This window comes from Apteryx mantelli, chromosome 1 (assembly GCF_036417845.1).
Source record: "Apteryx mantelli isolate bAptMan1 chromosome 1, bAptMan1.hap1, whole genome shotgun sequence".
Classification (NCBI taxonomy): domain Eukaryota; kingdom Metazoa; phylum Chordata; class Aves; order Apterygiformes; family Apterygidae; genus Apteryx; species Apteryx mantelli.
The window spans coordinates 30,081,350-30,101,523 of record NC_089978.1 but is presented as its reverse complement, the minus strand read 5'-3'; the positions used below and the strand labels follow the sequence as shown (position 1 = coordinate 30,101,523).

General features: G+C 37.0%; 1 protein-coding gene across 1 annotated transcript in view; it reads right to left on the bottom strand.

Moving 5' to 3' along the window:
• FREM2 (FRAS1 related extracellular matrix 2) overlaps positions 1-20,174 on the bottom strand; it is a 146,756-nt gene that overhangs the window by 113,054 nt on the left and 13,528 nt on the right. The window lies entirely within an intron of this gene.

Sequence of the window (20,174 nt, the reverse complement as noted above, 5' to 3'; positions counted from 1 at the left end):
TCTTGCAGATGAAATGTGGGCAACTCACATTCATGAACAGTTCATATACCTGAAGTATAACAGCCTGGCTTCTGTACAGCTGAATGAAATAACAGGGAATTGAACATTTCAGACTGTCATAGTACAAGGCTTCGGTTAATCCTGATTGATATGCGATAGCATGAATCCTACTTTGAGGAATTCACAGGTTTACAAAAGACGTTTTTGTAGATTCAAGTATTTTTGCTTATTGAACTTTTTGAATGTTCACATGTAATCTATATAAAGTATAGGCCAACTACTATTCAGCAGTATAACCTTTTATTTATTGCTAGCATTAGTTAGTGAAATGAAAGAGTATAAATAACTCTCAGGGTGTATATCTAAACACCATTGCCAATACTGTAGTATTACAAATACCAATGGAAACTAGAATCCAAAAGTGGTAGATAATACACACAGACATAGCATGAAAATGAGTCTTTGTCTCAAAAATATGTTGGGAAAAAAAATGGTTAGAAAGACAAATACTTATACAGGAGGGATTATCAAGGCCATAAGAGATACAAGACTTGTGGCCAAGAAGGTCAACATTCTGGGCTAATATTAGGAAAAGCATTGCCGGCAGGTCAAGGGAGGTGATCCTCCCCCTCTACTCAGCACTGGTGAGACCACATCTGGAGTGCAGTGTCCAGCTCTGAGCTCCCCAGTTCAAGAGAGACATGGACATACTGAAGCAAGACCAGCAAAGGGCCATAAAGATGATTAACGGACTGGAGCATCTCTCATATGAGGAGACAGCTGGGACTGTTCAGCCTGGAGAAGAGAAGACTCAGGGCAGATATTATCAGTGAGTATAAAGATCTGATGGGGGGGGGGGGTAAAGAAGATGGAGCCAGACTCTTCTCCGTGGTGTCCAGTGACAGGACTAGAGGAAATGGGCACAAACTGAAACACATGTAATTCTATTTAAATGTAAGAAAACATTTTTTTTACTGTGAGGGTGGTTGAACACAGGAACAGATTGCCCAGAGAGGTCATGGAGTCTCCATCCTTGGAGATATTCAGAAGCCAACTGGGCAGAGTCCTGAATAACTTGCTCTAATTGGCCCTGCTTTGAGGAGGGAGGTTGGACTAGATGATCTCCAAAGTTCCCTTCCAACCACGACTATTCTGTGAATCTATGACTTGCTTGAGGCCACAAAAACAGTCTGAAAAATTAGGAATAATATCCATTTTAACAACTTCATCACAAAGCCATCCTCTCTCCATTTAGAGACACAAAAAGACTGGGAAAGCACTAGATTCTTTTCTAATCACATTATTCATTTGTACCTAAATCTGAGAATATTCAATATAACCATAATGTCTTTGTCCTTAATTTCATAGCTATTAGTATCCTTGCACTTCTTGTGTGTACATGCACATGTACTTACATTATCAAGACATTCCATACTCACACCAGCACTTAGAGAAATGTAGCTAAATATTTATTAAGACATGTTTGCAGTATTTTGGTTTCAATTCTGTAATCTTCAATGCTCAACTCCCTATTTTCTCTAATCATTTGTGTATTAAAGGATTATATGTAGTAGATAAAAATTTTACTTGCGCTTCTAAGCATTTTATTTTATTTGAATCATAACTTCTTGGCATTTCACTCCACTAGCAATTATCTCTGTGTTCTTTCCCAACTATATAGATAAAATGAATGGCCAGTGCATATGAAAGTGGTTTGTCAAATTTACAGTGGAAAAAAAAAAAAAAGATAATACAATCTTACTTCCATTAATTCCACCAGCTCATTAATTCTGCTCTCAGTATCTACTGCATATGTTGCAGCAATTAACCTTTTTGAGAAGTAAAGTGGAACCAGGACCATCTCCAGTCCCCAAAATAGGTGAAAAACAGAACTTGAATCTTTGTTTTATGTATATTACATATGCAAACTGTATACAAATGCACCAAAATTACTGTTTAAACAGATTAGATAAGATAGCAATTTAAAAGACTCATTAGATTAACTGGTTAGTGCTCAGTCTTTGATAAAATTGATAAACAGACACTTCTGATGGGCTCTGAAATTCAGAGAACACCATGATAAAAATACCATGAAGATTAAAAGGACTGCAGAGTTTTCTTAGCTAGGGAATGATTATAGAAATTTTACAGAAGCCTTAGTATGCACAGTTCCTTCTTACCCAGTGTCAAAATCAGACAAGCTTGCATGTCTTTTAGCTCCATTCAATTATATTCCCTGCTTTAAATAGAATTTCAATTATTGGACTCAATCTTTAATGTGATTAACACCTAAATTTCCCCACATTTATTTCAGCAAAAGAAACTATGTAGGAGTTATGAATTGTGCATCTAAAAGCAACTTTTTTTCTAACTTTGATCAGTGACTAAGATGTGCCATGACATCATGGAGTGTTTCTCAGTTCATACCTGTTTTATTGACAGGAAAAAATGTATTCTACATCATTAGTTTTAGATTAAGTTCCCTTATAAATGCCTAGCCTTCTTTAAACATTAAATGACTTCAATGAAAGCTGTGTAAAACAGAGTTACTTTCATCCTTTTTAAATACTTTTCAATTTCTTTCTCCTCGCATAAGAAAAAATAGTATACGAGGATCACTGATAAACCTTCTCAACACCAATCACTGTTTTTTAACTAACATATTCCTTCTTAGTCTCTTTCATAAAACAGACCTCTCAATGGCAGTTTTCACAACGATGTTCAGGAGCTATATATTTTGCAGGAACTCAGCAACTCAGATGAACAACCGCATAATACATCCTAGCAGCCTCTAGACTTATTCCACGGGGGGCGCAGTGGTGCCACAGTCCTCCTCTATCCTTCATCAAGGACCCATTCAGAACACGCTGCACCTCCCCTCCACCCTTTAAACTGCAGGTTCCTCCCAATGGATGCTCAGCAAGGTCTCACACTTACATGGTGTAAGGATATAAATAAGGCACATAACAGACCTGGGAGATCTTAAGTGAACTATACCAACCATCATAAGTGTTCATCTTTTTTTTCCCCCAACCCTCTGGAGTTACTTGGTTTTCTCTAGGTCTAACAACTCTCAGTGTTTTCTGATCTGTAAAGATGCCTCCTTGCTGCTCACTCATGCTTACTGATTATCACTAATATCACAAGTTCCTCATGAGAAAAACTGCAGCATCCTCATTACTAACACTCTGCCCAACTAAGAGTTAAAAGTTAATGGCTACTATTCCTTACTGTTTCATAATCCAGTTCTAGAGCACCACAACATATACAGAGAGAGAGAGAGAGAGAGAGAGCGAGCATGAGCGTGCCAGACTGCAGAATTATAAAGTCACAATGTCGATAACCAAGGACATTAACTGATCCTAAAACCATATTAGAAAAAAAAAATCATTAATGTACTGGAAGGCAAGATTACAAACACTGTTATGGTAGCTAGGATTCTATCAAAAGTGATAAGGTCACATTGATATCAATGTATTCAGGTACTTGTTTAACAATAAAATGTGCAGACACAAATATTTGGTAAAGGAAAATTACTAAGGAGATACTTATTACACTCCAAGAGAACTGATTTGATATTATACCTCAAATATTTAAACATAGCAGCTCCAACTAAATATACCCCATAGTTAAAAATGAAATAGCTTATCCATCTATAATATTTTGATCCAAATTCAGATGATATTTTAGAAACTATTTTTAAATGTTATTTTTAACAGTCTGCCCTCACTAATAAAGTTGCTGAGGAGCAGGATTCATCTGTTCATCTGTAGTTGTCTAAATCTGTGCTAGTTATCTTGGGCTGTCCTTACAGCAAATGGAGAAACAAGCACCCCAAGAGAGAAATTCAACTGATCTATTTTAAATTTTAAGACTGATATAAATCACCCTTGATAAATCAGATGAACAACTCCACTGCCTATAAAGTAACCCCAAAATGCCCATTAGACTTAGAAGCATAATTTTCAGACATCTAAGCTAAAATAAATCACTCTCATCCATTTTGGTTTTCATCTGAATTTCAAAGAGCAAAATTTTGTTGTACATTGACGAGAAGCATTTTCTACTATAAATAATTCTGTTAGAACAAACGGGCAGACTACTGAAATATATTTGCCTATTTAGATAATGACTCTCTGTGTTAAAAAAAAAAAAAAAACACACCACACACTCGGGAAAATGTACTTGAAATCAAATTTGGCCAAATCTTATTAACGAAAAAAAGACACGTATACATAGCAAGATTAAGACATAGGTATAAGCACATGATAGTATACTCATGCTAGCTTGATCTGATTAGTACCCAAACATTAGCAGTGAACTGATTGTGACATGGAATTTGTCAATGCTGGCTATTTATTTAGCATGTATATCCAGAACTCTGGAGAATCTGTGCTCGGATTAACATATGCTAGAATTCATGCCACAGTTTCTGCTTTTCCTTTTAAGCTATGCAGCCAATTTGAAGTAAAATAAGTAGGTTAGCACATACTACTAATCATGCCTTTGTCCCTCTTATATATCCTAATTCAATTTAGCACACAGCCCCATATTTTGGAATAGAGCTGAACAACATTGCCCAGAGGGAATTTTCAGAGGGTGTACACTTATGGAGAGGAAAGGAAGAAGTGATTTTTCATCTTAGGAAAGAATAAGGCAAGTACTACTAAACTCCAGAATAAATGATTAAAAAAAGGTCAGAAAAAGGTATGTAAAAAAAACAGGCCCAAATTTACTCATGGGCACCACTTTGCACTGAAAATCCACCGTCCAAGTATTTCATTTTACTCTTAATCCTTGGGCTTGTGTTTGTCAGCTTCTTGATGACGTCTTATCAGTTCTACAGTGAAGCAGTGTGTTGGGCTTGAGAGTTCTAGTTTCAGATATTGTGAACAGTGAAAGATAAAAGTTGATGCAAAAAGTATTCCTTAAAAGTATGAAAATATCTCCTGACCTTCCTTTTTTCCCCCCAATAATTCTTTTTCACTAAACTTGGAATCTTCCCTATGCAGAACAAATGTACATTGTATATACATTTTAAAATTGACTGCTGCTTAAAACAGAATGTTCTGTCTCCTTCCAGTGTAGTTGGCTGACTGAATTACAATATCTATAAGCAAAGGTCAGGGTAAAGAATTGTTTATGCAAAGCTAAGCACTGAAGGAGGAATACTTGCTTTTCTTCAGGTAGGAAGCCAGTTCAGGCATGTCAAGAATTCAAAGTTCAAGACTTAGTTGTGAACCATGCTACCTACTAAAGCAACCTCAGCTTAATACAGTAAGGAATATGAGTGAAACAGAAAAAAATATATATATATCCTACTTGAAAATGTACTTGCTATATAAACTCAAAGAAACTAGCTGGCTCAAGGGATTGATGGCGGACTATAAAACCTTTAGCTTATAGATAATCAGTTCAGGTCAGCACAGTTAAGGAAAAGTGACGTAACTGTGCACAGACCACTGGAGAGCTATATGAGTGGGTAGTCCAGGGATCTAATCAAAGCAGAAAGTCATTCACATTACCACATTTGGTATCATGCAACAGCGGGTCAGCAGAGAAGCCAGCAGCATAATGAAGGTGAAATCGTATTCTGAGCTGCCAAACTGTTTTGAGCAACACTTATCAGGCAGGTTGGATAAACTCTATGAGAATAATTTTGGGGGGGGGGGGAGGGAAAGAAAAGCTGGCTGAGCTTGTTCTACTTTCACTTACATAAGTATGGAGTTATTTCATTTGATTATATTAGACTAACCCTGATCCAACTAAGCAGAACAGAATAAACCATGGAATTCTTAAAAATATTTCATCCATATTTGTATACAGTATTATTTAGAAAAAGCTGGCACACGATGTGGCCCTGAACATCAACAATAATACATAATTTTGCAAATTTCATCTTTTTTAATTGTTAAATGCAAAAACTTGCTTTTTTTAAATTAGCAAGACTGGTAAAAGTTTTTGTTTTTTTAAGCACTGCTTATTTGTAGGTTGTTTTTTTTTTTTTTATAAAAAGTTGCCTTGGGTAAAAAATGTTAAGGTAACATTAACAAGATCTACTTTACAAGAATGTGTGAGGGTGGGTGAGCGAAGATTATAATAAGTTGTTCTTCAAAAACATATTAGGCAAAGATGTTACTAGAGGCTATATGAAAATACATAACAATCCTTAGATTTTGAGGGTTGTACTATTCAGCCTTAACTTTGGCTTCTAACTCTTGACTCCTCAACTATGTTATTTAAATGTCCTTCTGTCTCCCAACACCACTTCTTAATTTCCTTCAGGATACTGGGAGGGAGGAAGTACGATTTTTTGTCTTTTAAATATGGAATTTGGAAAAACAGCACTGACAAGAAGGTTTTGCAAACAATATGTTCTCTTCTCAGCTTTTCCTCACTGAACTCTGAGTGAGCTTTGCTGCTGACTCTAGTTGCATGTAAAAGCAGTAAAAGCTGAGTTTCTATGAGTTCTTGTCCCATAGATTTCAAGGCCCAAAGAAACATTTCTAATTGTTTAGCTTGATCTTCCATATTAAAAGAGCATAAAATTCCAGCCAATATCTCTGTGTTGGATGTAGTTGGACTGTATTTTTCAGTAAGCTATCTGTTCTTGAAGACAGCAAGAGATGGAGACTTCACCACTTAAATATTATAGCAGAATCTCAAGGTAAGTGCATTCACTCTTAAAAGATATTTTCCTGTCTCTAATCTGAATCAGTATGCATTCAGCTTCCAACCATTGACCCTGGCTATGTCACGTCCTGCTATAGGTGAAATTTAGAAATTTAGCATTCAAAAACTTCCAGCAGCGGAGTCGCTACTTATACTCTGTTTGGCAGAATTATAATTATTGTCAAGTTTCATGAAACAAAGCAATCAAGAAACTAGACTTTCCAGCTTTTGTGAAAGTTGACAAGATCTATAATTTTTCAAACAAAAAACATTTCAAGTTCTCTAAACTCATTTTTTAAAATATAACTCAGTTTTGACTGAAAGTTTCAGAAACACATGACAAAACAGATCTATGTCAAATGCTGTGAAAAAAAAATCCATGTTAACTCTTTGTGTTTATCTTTGTAACTAAAGCATTCCATTGCATCTAGTCTAATACATCTATTCGACACAAGGAGCAAAGTAGAAATGGTGCAGGAAAAAGAATAGGATGGAATCTATTTTTTTGACCAAAACAATACATTGCCTATTGATGACAGGATCATCAAGCAAAGGCACGTGGAGCAAAATCAAGGTACATATGCATTTGCAAAAGCATGTTCCAGTCAGGAAACGCAGCCCTGTCCCAAAGAGCTTATACACACACACACTTATCAAAAATGTAAACAAACCCATAGGTAAAAATAGATTTGTTCTCTTTCAGTTGTGGAAGACAAGGGACGAACTGCAACAAGTTATACCTGATCGAGAAAGAACAGATTCATCCCACATAATAGCAAACTCTAAGGTACCTGAGTTGAGTGTGGTTTCCCTAAAGACAGGCAGCTCCAGATCCAGCCACTTGAGATCTGAACAATTCACTAATTGGAGAGCATTTCAGGGCTGCCTATGCTAATAACTTATGCTCCTCAGACGCTTGGATGAAGCTGGAACTTCAAGATAATCAATAAGGTCTTATTTACATAGGTAAATTAGGGAAAAAACTAAACCAATAATATTAACAGTGAAAAATGAAAAGTAAATTACATATTTAGAATTATTTGTTTCAATAGAGTTAGTAGTAGCAATCAAGAGGAGGAAAGAATTTCATCACAGAACAGATAATTTAAGCAGAATTCTTATCAGCAATGATTTTTACTTAACATTAACTGATTATCGTGAGGACCAGCTTTTGTATCAAGCTACTATAACTTCAAACAATAGCAGTAACTATATGAAAACTAGTAGTCTAAAACTACATTTGCTTATTACTCAGTATGTCACAGTTACTACACCTTTAAGATGAAAAATTTAACTAAACTAATTTGTATTTCTTAACTATACATTCTTTTGAGGCCTCTTTCAATTTCTAAACACTCCAAGAGTAGCACAGAGCATTTTCACAGAAACTTAACTCCCTTGGATGACAGAGAAGTAGGATTAGTTAAGTGCAGGCTGTTTCAGGGGACACAGTGGGGAGATTCAAAGAGAAAAAACAGACTGACCTCATGAAAAAATGTTTCCCTTCCCTTTCTTGTTCTCTCTCCTAAAATGTTGGTAAATATTGATTGGTCATTAATTGGGATATGATGCAAACACATTTTTCTGAGCTGTTTTTCCAAAGGAATTCTTTCCATGTGAATTATGTCATAGGTTTATCTAGAGTCCATATATAAATCAAAATAAAACACATTGTCTTGAATTTACTAGCACTATGAACCTAAAAGTTCAGAAAAGGAGTGCAAACATCAGCACAACTCAGGGCTGTGATGACATGAGACAGGAATGAATGAAGGCCTTCTCTCTTGAGGTATAAGATGTGGGTCAGAGAATGGCAACAGGTACACATATGGTAGATAATGGACTTTAGAAGGAGGAAGTGCATGAGTACTGAGATTTTTTTTTTCTTTAAAGAAACGTTATTTTCTTTTAGAAAAAAAGAAATACATTTTTCTTTTGTGATCTATTTCTCAGCTCTTTGAAATCCTAAAATCCAAGTATTAACACATTGTATTGCTTCAGGCAGAACCACTGCTGGTGAAAATTGTCCTACTTATTTGAAACCAGCTCAGTTATGATCGTTCTATGGAACTGAAGCAATATATTTGAAAATAAGCACAAGGCATATATTAATTGCACACACGCAAGCCTTAGTCTTCCCTCCGCCCAGTGTTGTATCAGTGTTGTATCAGTGCTGAAAGCAATCGTTTACCTTGTCCCATTCAAACTTGCAACTGGTGTACAAATGACAGGACCGTGCTGGAGCACAGGATAACTCAGCTCTTCCCAGTGCCTGCTAGCAAAAGCGTCCTTCTCCTCTGTCCCTAGAGGATCTTAGTCACCTGATATCTGCCTGATTAGCCCCCAGAGATTCGTGGTACAACTAGGCTATGGCAACAAGCAGGAGGCAGAAAAAGGGCAGAGGAAGGAACAAGGTTGATGGGATAGAGACTTGGAGGACAGAGAGCTGAACACTTAGCTGGGAAATCCCTTCACACAAAGGTAAGTGGAAACTCCCCAGGGGCAGGGCGGGGAGGGGAGGCAGGGAGAGGCAAGGAGAATAAGGAGCTGGGCTCCCCTGTGAGGGAAGACTGAGCGGAAGAAGAGATTTCTACTGGGCTGGATGGAGCAGAGAACTCGTTAGAGTTAAGTAGCAGCTCAGAAGGGTTTGGTTTTGATGAGATGGGACAGGGAACCCTAACTGTGCTCGATATACTCATTCCATGCAAAATGAAACAGCTTCAATAAGAGAGATTCCCCTCACATTTCCTATAGCCTAAAGGCTAGAGCAGTTGTGTAGGAAATACCTGTATGTTCCCTAAGGCAGAGAAGAAAATTGAGCACAGGTCTTAAGTATCAGTATGAACGCAATAAGCAGTGAGCTATTAGGTAAAAGCAGGACACTGGCAATCTCATCTCCTTTTGTATATTCAGCATAAAGCCCAAAACAGTCAGCATGTCTACCTGACCAACTGACCTATAAATCTTACTAGAGTTTAAGCCTACCCAGTTTAATACTAACATGATTTATGCCATTCTAAATTCACGTGAAAAAGGAATTATGGGCAGAACTGGATTAGTATTCAGAGCAATTGTTCCTGTGCCACATCTAAATCTAATCACGCTCTAGAAGTGTCTCTCTCTTTCACTGATTATGGGGGAAACCCAAATTTATTAGGGCTATAAATACAACAACTTAAGGACCTACAGTTAAGTAGAATGAATCCAGGACATAATCCTGCTCAATGTGCTCATGAGAGAAGCTCTGCCATTTCAATCTGCCAGCCACGCAGGATTTTGGTTATTTTGATTTCTTTATCTTTTCACATGTAGAATAGTCTATTGCCTATTCCTGAGAAGGAGGCTTCGGAACATTTCACTCTTCAGCTTATCATGCAGCTGCAGGAAAATCTAGGAGGTAACAACTAGCTTTCTCTTCAATAGGATCTTATATCTCTATCCAAACTGTTCTCAATGCAGTCCTCTCAGGAGATATGTACTTGAGCACATGGTACTGGAAGTCCTCTTCTGTAATGATGAACCAGCCCAAAGCACACTCCTGAGGTTAATCAGTGTAGACAGTGAATTAATTCAGCACAAAGTCCAGGCAATTCTTAAAATTATATATAGTGAAGTCTAGTTTGGGGGTTTTTTTTGGGGGGGGGTGGAGGGGCGGAACTGGTTACAGTGGCTCAGGCTCTTGAATTCAAAAGCTCTGCCTAAACACAAGACATTTTATTGGAATAAGAAATCCAATGCTTTGGGGGCCCTAAAATAAAAATCTTCCAGGTGTAAATTAGTTTTAGGGACAGTAAACAATAGCAGGCTATTAGTTATGGGAACTTATCTTCTATGATGCGCTCTTGAAAATCACTGAAGTCGGTGAAAAAAATTCTTACCAATTTCACTAATGCAGTATCAAACCACAAACCTTTAGGCACAGAGAGCCTTACTGGAGGAACTAGACTTTGAATCAGGCTTCAAATGTGTCATTAATGGTATCCTTACAATTCCCTCTTTAATTACTATGTTCCATCCAAATGACAAAGCTTTAAAGAGGCAGCAAGGTGTGTGGTAACAGCATTCCTACAGTCTTGAGGAAAACACACATCACACAGCAGAGTGACAGAAGCACTATGTTGATACTTCAGTTAAAAGTTACTGAGATTGTAATCCTGGCAAACATTCAGGGAAATGCTGTATCAAGTTGAATGAATTAATGTTTTACTAATGACTTGAACTTAAACAAGCTGAAATCCCTCTTTGGAAAGAGAGGAGGGGGAAAAAAAAGAAAAAAAAGAAAAAAAGAAAAAAAAGAAAAAAAAAGAAAAAAAAGAAAAAAAAGAAAAAAAGGAAAAAAGAAAAAAAGAAAAAAAAGAAAAAAAAGAAAAAAAAAGAAAAAAGAAGAAAAGGGAAATGTCTATCTTCTTAAAGAGCTTCCTAAGGGCCTACTGCTAAATGAAATACTTTCTATTAGGAAAACCAAAAACTAATTAGTTAAGTCTGTAAAAGAGAGATTAACTGAAGAAAATCCCATGGAAACCAAGCCACAATATACTGACTTAAGAAATTTTTATCTAGACCAAACCCAAACAAAAACCAACACAGGTCAAATTCATTCATTAATTTACTCTAAGAGGATTTTCACTCTGCTTGTATTACTCCTGGCTCTTAACTTCCTCTTCTTAAATTCTTCAATGACAATTATAAAAAAACAGGTCTCATAGTTTCAGGGAAAACTTGAACAATGTCCAAACACAGCATGTGTTTATGAAATCAAACTAATGTCTTCCTTTTGCCAGAAGAGAATAATAAGGCAAGAGCGGTCCTTATATTGAAAGATTCAGCAAGGCAAACAGAATACATGAATATACCAGTGCTTACAACTCCATTTCTCAGCAGAATCCCTTCTCAGCCCACACAATCTTACATGTGTTGTACTTTACAAGATCAGATCAGAAGAGATCTCCAAGTGCATTGTATTTCTTAAAAGAAAGAAAATTCTTCTAAAAACTTTCACATGAAAACTCTGAATAAAATTCATTACCTTGAACTAGCTCCATTGTTCTGCTGCAGTAATGCTAAATTAGCAAACGTCTAAACTCTTAGCTATGGGTGCTTTTCATCATACCAACGTTTGGTACAGGAAATCCTAGGTACACAGATTGGATCCCTTTTCTTCAAGGAGGCTTCTAATCCCCCATCACTCAATGGTTATACAAAGTTTCAGTTTCGGCACATTCCCAATGCCTGCCAGCCCACAGTGAACATTTGGCAGAAGTTAGTTAATTACATAATGTAATACAAATAAGCTTTTGATTTAAGATCCTGAAGAGGCAATAAAATCCACCATGTATTTGCTGCTATGTGGGTTAGACTGCCATGGAGAGTGTTTCTTACAACAGCAAGAATGACTTAATCTAAGATGCACAAATTGCAACAGTTTAATTACAATGGATGCCTTCATTAGATTTTCTCCATTTTGAATTTAGCTAGATTCTTAGTGTATTTCCATAGGTTAAGACTCGCTAACTTTGCTTGGTGGAAAGCTGTTCACATAACTGCAGTTACTTACAGATGTAAGTTCCTCTTGAATAAAAGGTAATCTGATTTTTAGAGAAATCAAGAAACTTCCCAGACACGTCTACTTACCAGATGAACCATTATGGAAACTCCAGAGACTATACACTGTTAACTGACAAGTGAAGTGATAAATGCTAGACTCATCCTGAAGGCAATTTTGAATTCCTCAGTGAAAACAGGCTGTGAAACCAAATTGGCTGCTGTCAATAAGCACTGTTCACAGCAGCTCAGCCTATGTCCCCTCTCTCATTTCATTGAACTGTTTAGTCTGTCCCAGCCAAAAATATTTGCAACCAACAACCAATGTTATTTCACAGGCTTATTATAACTTGCTTTAGGAATTCATGTCTTTCTGTAGGTTCTCATGTCACTAGCAATCAGTGTTATTCCCAAGAGTTCTCAGTTTTTCCACTTAGACTTAATGTGTCTCGTTAATCTCTTTAATACTTGCATTTTGACCTAATTTTACTGCTCTTTGGCATTCTTCTTTTGCTGCTAGCTAGGCCTTGTTACGTAGCATAAAGAGCAACTTAGCTTTTATATTATTATTTGAAGTAAAAAGTCTGCCAAGTACTTAGAGTGCTATCTTGAGTGCAATCTTCCTTGCCTCTAACTTGAACAGGTCAAATTAAATCAATTTGACTATTCAGCTGGGTAAAGCAAGCAGGATTCAGTTACAAGAGCAGAGCTGGTCATTTTTTTCTGGTTGCTTTGAGATTTTGTTGCAAATATATTTTTCACTAGAAGTGTGGTTATTCATCAAGTGATCTCGGCTGAAAGTTACGGAAATGTCTATTACAAGGTGATGGTGTGAAGAGATTTCTCTTCTACCCATGCAAGCCAACAGTTGGGATGCTCATTCTACATACAAGACAAAGATACTGACCCTGATTCAAAGAGAACTGGAACCAAAATACTCCCTGCCCAAAGCAGTGATCTAAACCATCTGCCTAAAGGTTATTCTGGAATGCACTGCTCCGAATCTGCCTGTTCAAGCTGTTTTATTTTGTGGAACATACCGGGTGTTAGCAGAAAAGGAGAATACAGGGAAAGGAGGGGAGAGACAGAATTTGGTAGCCCTGTGGCAACAGTACTCATTTGGAAGATGGAACATCATGGTCCAGGCCATGTTCCGAAGACTATTTAAAAATTTAAATAAAAGTGAGGCAAACAGAAAATGAAAATAAACCTGCCCAGAATATAAGTGGGGGCACATTATTTGGGCACTCTAGAGATGGGGAGTATGGATTCAAATTCTCTGAAATGAAGGAAGGAATTGCATCCGAGTCCTCAATGTTTGGACAAAGTGCCCTAACTACTGCGTAAAAGGTAATCACAACACAATTGCCACTCCAAAAAGCATTTCATTTTAGCTGGAAAAAACAGACCTTCTTTTCTATGTATATTTGGAAAATAAGGTTCAAGGAACAAACTGAAAATTCAGTTATTTCCACCAGGCAGTCTAAAATGCTAGTACAAAGAAACCAATCCAACTGGTACTAAAGTCAGTGTAAAGACTTTCACTGTCTTCTGTAGGACCTGTATGAGAATTTATATGCCCCATGTAATCATCTCTGCCCAAAGCACATAGCCACTCCTATACACTCCCTTAGCTGTCCTGCTTAGATCTTCATTTTGCTGTGGCCGTGCAGCCACAGTGTTGACAACTCCCCAATGAACTAATCTTGTATTTACAGAAAGCTTTTTTTTTTTTTTTTTTTTTTTGTTAACTGTAGCTTCAAACTACTATTTAAATCCTCTGGTAATATTTACAGTAAGAAGTGTGACGTGTGGAAAATTGTTTGGACCCCAGACTAGAGTATATCAAAACAGCAGCAACAAGCTTGGCAACAGACCAGATACCTATTCAGTAGTTGGCAAATGATTGAAAGTACTGCCAAATATGCCATGCCCTCATTTTAAGCCAAAGATGAATGCAGTTGAAGTTTCTTGCCAAGACTGATGTGCCTAAATGCCACATGTCAGGTCAAGCAAGGGTGCTGCAAATAATTCCCAATGGTATTTTAGTAGTCTGCTTCTTCAAGAACTGTCAGATACTGAGCTCCAAATGCCCGCTCCTCCACTATTATTATAGCTCATCCTGGAAAACATCACTGTTATGACTTTGAAAAGCAGCACAGACACCTGTTTTAGCTCTATAATTATACTCAGGAGCATCATATTGTTCTCTCACAAAAGAACAAAGCATACTAGAATAGTGAAATTCTTAAAAAGTATATTCTATGTTTAGTAAAATAAAGAATGACAGAGATGAAATAATGATATTTCACAAACTTAATGGAAGATTGTTCTAAGCAGTAGAACAGCGTTTCTTTAACTAACATTATTTCTTGCACAAACGTATTTGTAAAAAGTCTATGAAGTTTTCTCAGAAGTTAAAGGCTTACCTCAGGGAATTGTTTTTGAAAGATTCTTATTTCGATGAGGATTTAACTAAATGTTAGTACAAGAAAATGCAATGCTGTGCTAAGGCATTTAGAGATCTGTAACAAAAAGTTTAAATGAGATTTAGCTAATGATGTAAACCACCGGTTTGTGAGCCTTGACTGGGCAATACTTTGGCTTGAACTCAAAAAGACTGCTCCAAAGAGCAAAAAAAAATTTTTTTCCTTCCCTAGTGATCCTCTGCATTCTTAAAAGAGCCATAAGAATCTGTCACTACTTCCCCTTGAAATCATTCTACCCTTAAGGCACTACACTGCAAGATACCATTTAGCAGTCTAAGAAGGATTCAGCTCCTAAAGCAGCAGTTTAGAGGAATCCACTAGTCACTGAGCAGAGAATGGAGTTAGGCGAGGGAGGGACAGATTATGATTCAAATTACGGCTGCACAGGAAACAGGTTCCCCCACAAACAGTTTTTTTTTGTTTTGTTTGTAATATTCCAGTTCCAAATCAGGGTTAACAGCTAAAAATCTCATTTTTTTCCCCTCAAACAGGAAATTTTATGGAAGTCAGTCTACAATGCAGGACACTTAATATGGCATCAGCCTCTTGCAGCAAAAAAAGTGTCACATAACATGGTTATGGTCAGTTATGGTTCACAGTACCTCAAAAGCTTCAGATGACAGTCAGGAGGAAGAGAAGCAAATAAGCCAGACTACTGTGATCAGAGCATTAGCAAGAGATAAGAGGGTCATGAACAAGGTCATATCTAAAAAATATTTGGGGCCAGATCACTATTCAGGGTAGATGAACATTCCTTCCCTGACTTTGCCTTGTCTGAACTTGAATATGCCAGAGACTTCTAAAAATCTAAAAAGAACAATCATTTTGTGTGCAGAAAAAAAAATGAAGACAACTGTGTAACTGTAATCTTTAAAAGAGAAGCACTGCTTTTTAACTGGCATTTAGCACCCTGCTAAAATACTCCCAGCAAAGAAAACCCCAGCTGCAATACCATTACTGGCTGGCTGTCCTTGGCCATGTAAATGTATTTGCCTCTGTTACTGTCTCTGAGTGCTTTGAGTTTAGTGTCAGTTTTGGGGTGTATCTGTTTTATTCTGCAGCATCAGCAAAATCTGGCTGAGGGGGGGCGGGGGGGGAAAAAAGAGGTAAACTACTTCAACTAATTTTACATTATTTGAAACATTGCAATGACACTGAAAAGGGACAAGTGGGGCAGAAATTGAAGGTAAACTATGGACTTCAGTTTTAACTGTGTATTCTCACTGTTAGTTTCTCATGTAAGAAGGAAGAATGCCTCAGATGACTGACACGGGATGCGATGTGAAATTTTAGTGTGGCATTGTCTGAAACAGGCACAAGAGCTCAACACACTGCAGCTAATTTCTGTGTCAACTTTCATTCCATATGGATTAATGCCATTTTGCACAGCCGAAACACCAACTCTCTGCGTGTGTTTGATGGTTTCCAGTTTTTCTGACTTCAGTAATACAAAGTTGCTGCAGATACTGCAGTTTCTCAAGTGTATTGTATTTTTATTTAAGTTACTCTGGCAGTCTGTTTCACTAATTAAAAGGCTCAGGCATTTTCAATTAATCTGTTTCTTCAGTCTAGTGAATCTCAATATTGTGCAATTTTACATCCCACAGATAAATCCAAGAGTTCAACTATCAGTCTGAATTTCCATCTTTTCCTACCTCTCCATCTGAAAAAATCCTGTTTCCTTCCCTGACTTTTCATAGGATTGATTCCTTTATTAGTCATTGAATTAAGAATATTATAATTTAAACACTGGGATTCACTGCTGTCATATGCTTGCACTTATTAAAAAGAGTTTTTTTTCCCCCACCTTTTTACTGTAATGTGAAGGCCATTTTTGAGAAAAGAGGTGCAACTGAGGCTATTTTACAACCTCTGTGGCAGGGCAGGGGGGAACCTTTTTCAAAGTTCTGCTAAAATGGACTGATGACTTATTCAGTATCAACAGATCTCTACATGGTCATTTTAAGACGCATCATCAAAATTCAAAGCAAAACAGAAAGCAAGTTAATTTGAACTACAGTGGCTTCTTTCAAAAAAAAAAAAAAAAATCACACAGCTAACTTCGAGCAGTATCCTACACTCCAGTGACTTCTTGTTCTAAGTGTCATGGAAATGGAATAGGACACTCACTTTATAACATATACTTTATATATCTTGAGACTGAAATCCCAAGCATTAAGAGTCAAACCCTTTTCTATTAAAAAAAAAAGTACTGATAAATAGCTGAATTTTGTTAAATTTATTTCACTTTTTTAATTACTCTTATCAAACGTGCAATTTAAAGCCAAAAAAGCCACTACAGCCATACATACATAGGTAATTGATGCTAAGGATAAGAATCTTTAAGAGTTTAAAACCTCATACAGGTCTCTTTCTGGCAAAACCTCTAACTTCAATTTTAACACATCAGGCCTACGCTTTAGCTTGTAGATTACAGTCCTAAAAGGCCTTCCTTTCTTTTTATTCCTAAATGGCCTTCCTTTCTCTTCATATCAAGCCTATTTCTGTTCTCTTTAGTTATATGTAGAAATTCATCACCAGACAACCATAATTCCTGAACTAGTCTCTATTTGACTAGACTACCGTTTTCTCACTTGGCCAATAAGTAAACAAGTTCCCTCCAGATCCATATTTCATGTTTTCAGATCCTGCGTCATGATTTGCTATGCAGCATGGTTTTTAGCTTGTCCCCATTGTGAACAACTGAACAGGCAAAGGGCCAAGACCTGGCAGGGCCCCGACTTGGCTCTTTTCTCCTCACTTACCCACCTATTCTACTGTTGCCCTAACCTGCTTACCACAAATGCTGGCCACATTTAAGAGGATAAACATAATTCCAGATCCAAAAAGAAATTCACACCAGAGCAGTTTAATGCTTCCTTGTACTTGGCATGTCTCCATATAGTAGGCTGAGATAACAGCCTCAGACTATCATCATTTCGAAGAGACTGAGGAAACAGCTTCCACGTTTACAAGTAAGTCACTGTATAAGTGGGGCAGATCAACCATCAGAAGACGGATATAGAGATGATCTTCTTGTCCTATTCATAGACCATGAACAAATATTGCAAGACACAAAGAACAGCATTTTACAGCTGTTCTGGTCAGCTTCAGAGGTATGGGGCAAAACAGTTTCCTAATTTGTATTATTTGAAGAGAGCTGGAACTGGTGTTGTAGACAAGAGAACCGGAAAATATAAAATGCTTAGGTCACAGGATGTGCCTTAAATTTTTTTACTTATTCAAAATAACATTAGCTGAATAACACGAACAAATACTCATTCATCAAGAATTCCAAAACCTCTCCTGATTTCAGTGGGATCACTTATGGAATATGGTACAGTTCAGCTTAAGTGAAGTCCCATTTGTTTCATTTACAGCATTAGAGGCCATCACAAATTTGTTTACTACTGCAAAATTCCTAATACGGGAAGTGGAAGAAATCTGAAACACACAGCTCTGCAGTAGTAGTTGTTGGTACTCTGTGTTGAATCTTTCACTCTGATCTTATGTATGTTCTCTTAGAAGGATCTGGCTTAAAATCAAGAACATTAAAACAATAGTCTGGGTACCATTGACATTCTTCCAAAACATACCTGAGCTGCAGAACACTGGCTTTGATGCTTTTCTGAGGCAGAAAAATACTTAAAGAACTTGCTGGATTTTTCATGCTGTTATAGATTCTGAAGACACTGCTAATAAGCCTGAGTTATTTCAAGCAGACAAATATTAAGGTTTTGACCACAATTTTATCCCTTTTAAATACAATTTTACCATATTCAGTCAAGCAAATCTTATGAAATATTCTGAAACGCAACACAACTCAGCATTTTTCATTGTGTCATTGAAGAGACTCAGGAATGCAAGTACCATCTTATCATCTAGCTATGTAACGTGCAAGTTGATAATGTCTTTGTTGCTTCCAAAGGCTCTAAAAAAGTTAGCAAGCACTTCATTATCATAATGATTCTTTGTATTATCAAAAATAGAATGCTGTACACAGACTGTGGCAGCAGACATGGTAGGTCAGCTTTCCAGTAAAAGAAAAATTGTCAGTAGAGTCTGAATATATTAAGTGCTATTTATTTTAACTACACATTTGCCACTGCAAAGTGTTCAAATAAAGGAAGAGAACCATCACAAATGTTGGGTTCCCAAAGAACAACTCAGTCTTCAGAATTGATGTCAACAGACGATTTCCTGAGAGTAAACTTTCCTCTACTTGAATTGTTCCTCTCCCATGAAACCTTGAAACATCAGGACTGAGTATTTGTTCACCTACTAGAAGAAGAACTTGAAAATCACGCGCAACGTCACCATGTGGTGACACCTGTCATAACAAAATGATGGTATTACAATGAAAATACTTCTCCCTTTATTCCATTATCCTTACTTAGCTTTCAGTTTCTCTAACCTATGTCTCAGATAAAATATTTAAGGAAAACAGGCCAAGTGTTACAAACTTATCTCACTACTTTCCTTAGGTAGCAGAGATTTGCAAGCACATTTTCAAAGGTCTCTAGAGGTACTGTCTCCTCTGCAGTCGCCCACCATAATGAACAGCAGAACATGCCTTAATATGCCATGCCTAGCAGCAATGGATGGTGACATAATTGTGCAATCTGCGAGGGACAGGATAGATCCATATTCACTGAGCTTAATACTGCAGTTGGCTGTACTTCTTGTGAAAAGAGTACAAGCCAAGTATGCAAGAGCTGTAAACAAGCTGGCATGAAGTATTTTTTCCTAAGAATATTATTAAATCAACTAATAAATCAACTAATAAACTCATCATTCTAAAATGAACTAATAGAAATCAACTAATAAAACTCATTGTCAGTTATTCATAGAACTATGTAGCATATATTTAAAAGAGATATTAAAGAGGTATAATCTAGCCACCTGCTACCACCCACAGGAATATCCGCATTCAGGAATATCCACAGACTTTGGAGGAAAAAGGCCTGCTAACATGTTTTGTTTACCCCTCAAACTGTTCCTTGTTTTTTTTTTTATTTATTAAATTTAAAAAAATCCCCTGAAGACACTACCTGCTAATAAACCTGGATTTGTTTTTACTCCTTCCTCTTGCATCTTCCACAACCCTCCAAAATATTATCAGTGACGAGAATTCATCAGTCAGCTGATTAAGATCTTTAACATAAGAAAATCCCCACTGGCATGTCAGAGAGAAGCAGAACTCTAACTCTGCACAACAGGTACATCAGAGATAATGAGTCCACATGGATATAGGAAAAGCAGCTTTATAGCTAGACCTTTTAAAAGAGGCAAGCAACCATAACTGCACATCAAAATCTAGAAAGTTTTCATCATACCAGGTTTATGGAAACTTATATGTATAGAGCCTGGATGGGGAACACACAGATTAGATACACAGATACACGGGGCCAGACTCTTTTCAGTGGTGCCCAGCGACAGGATGCGAGGCAATGGGCACAAACTGAAACACAG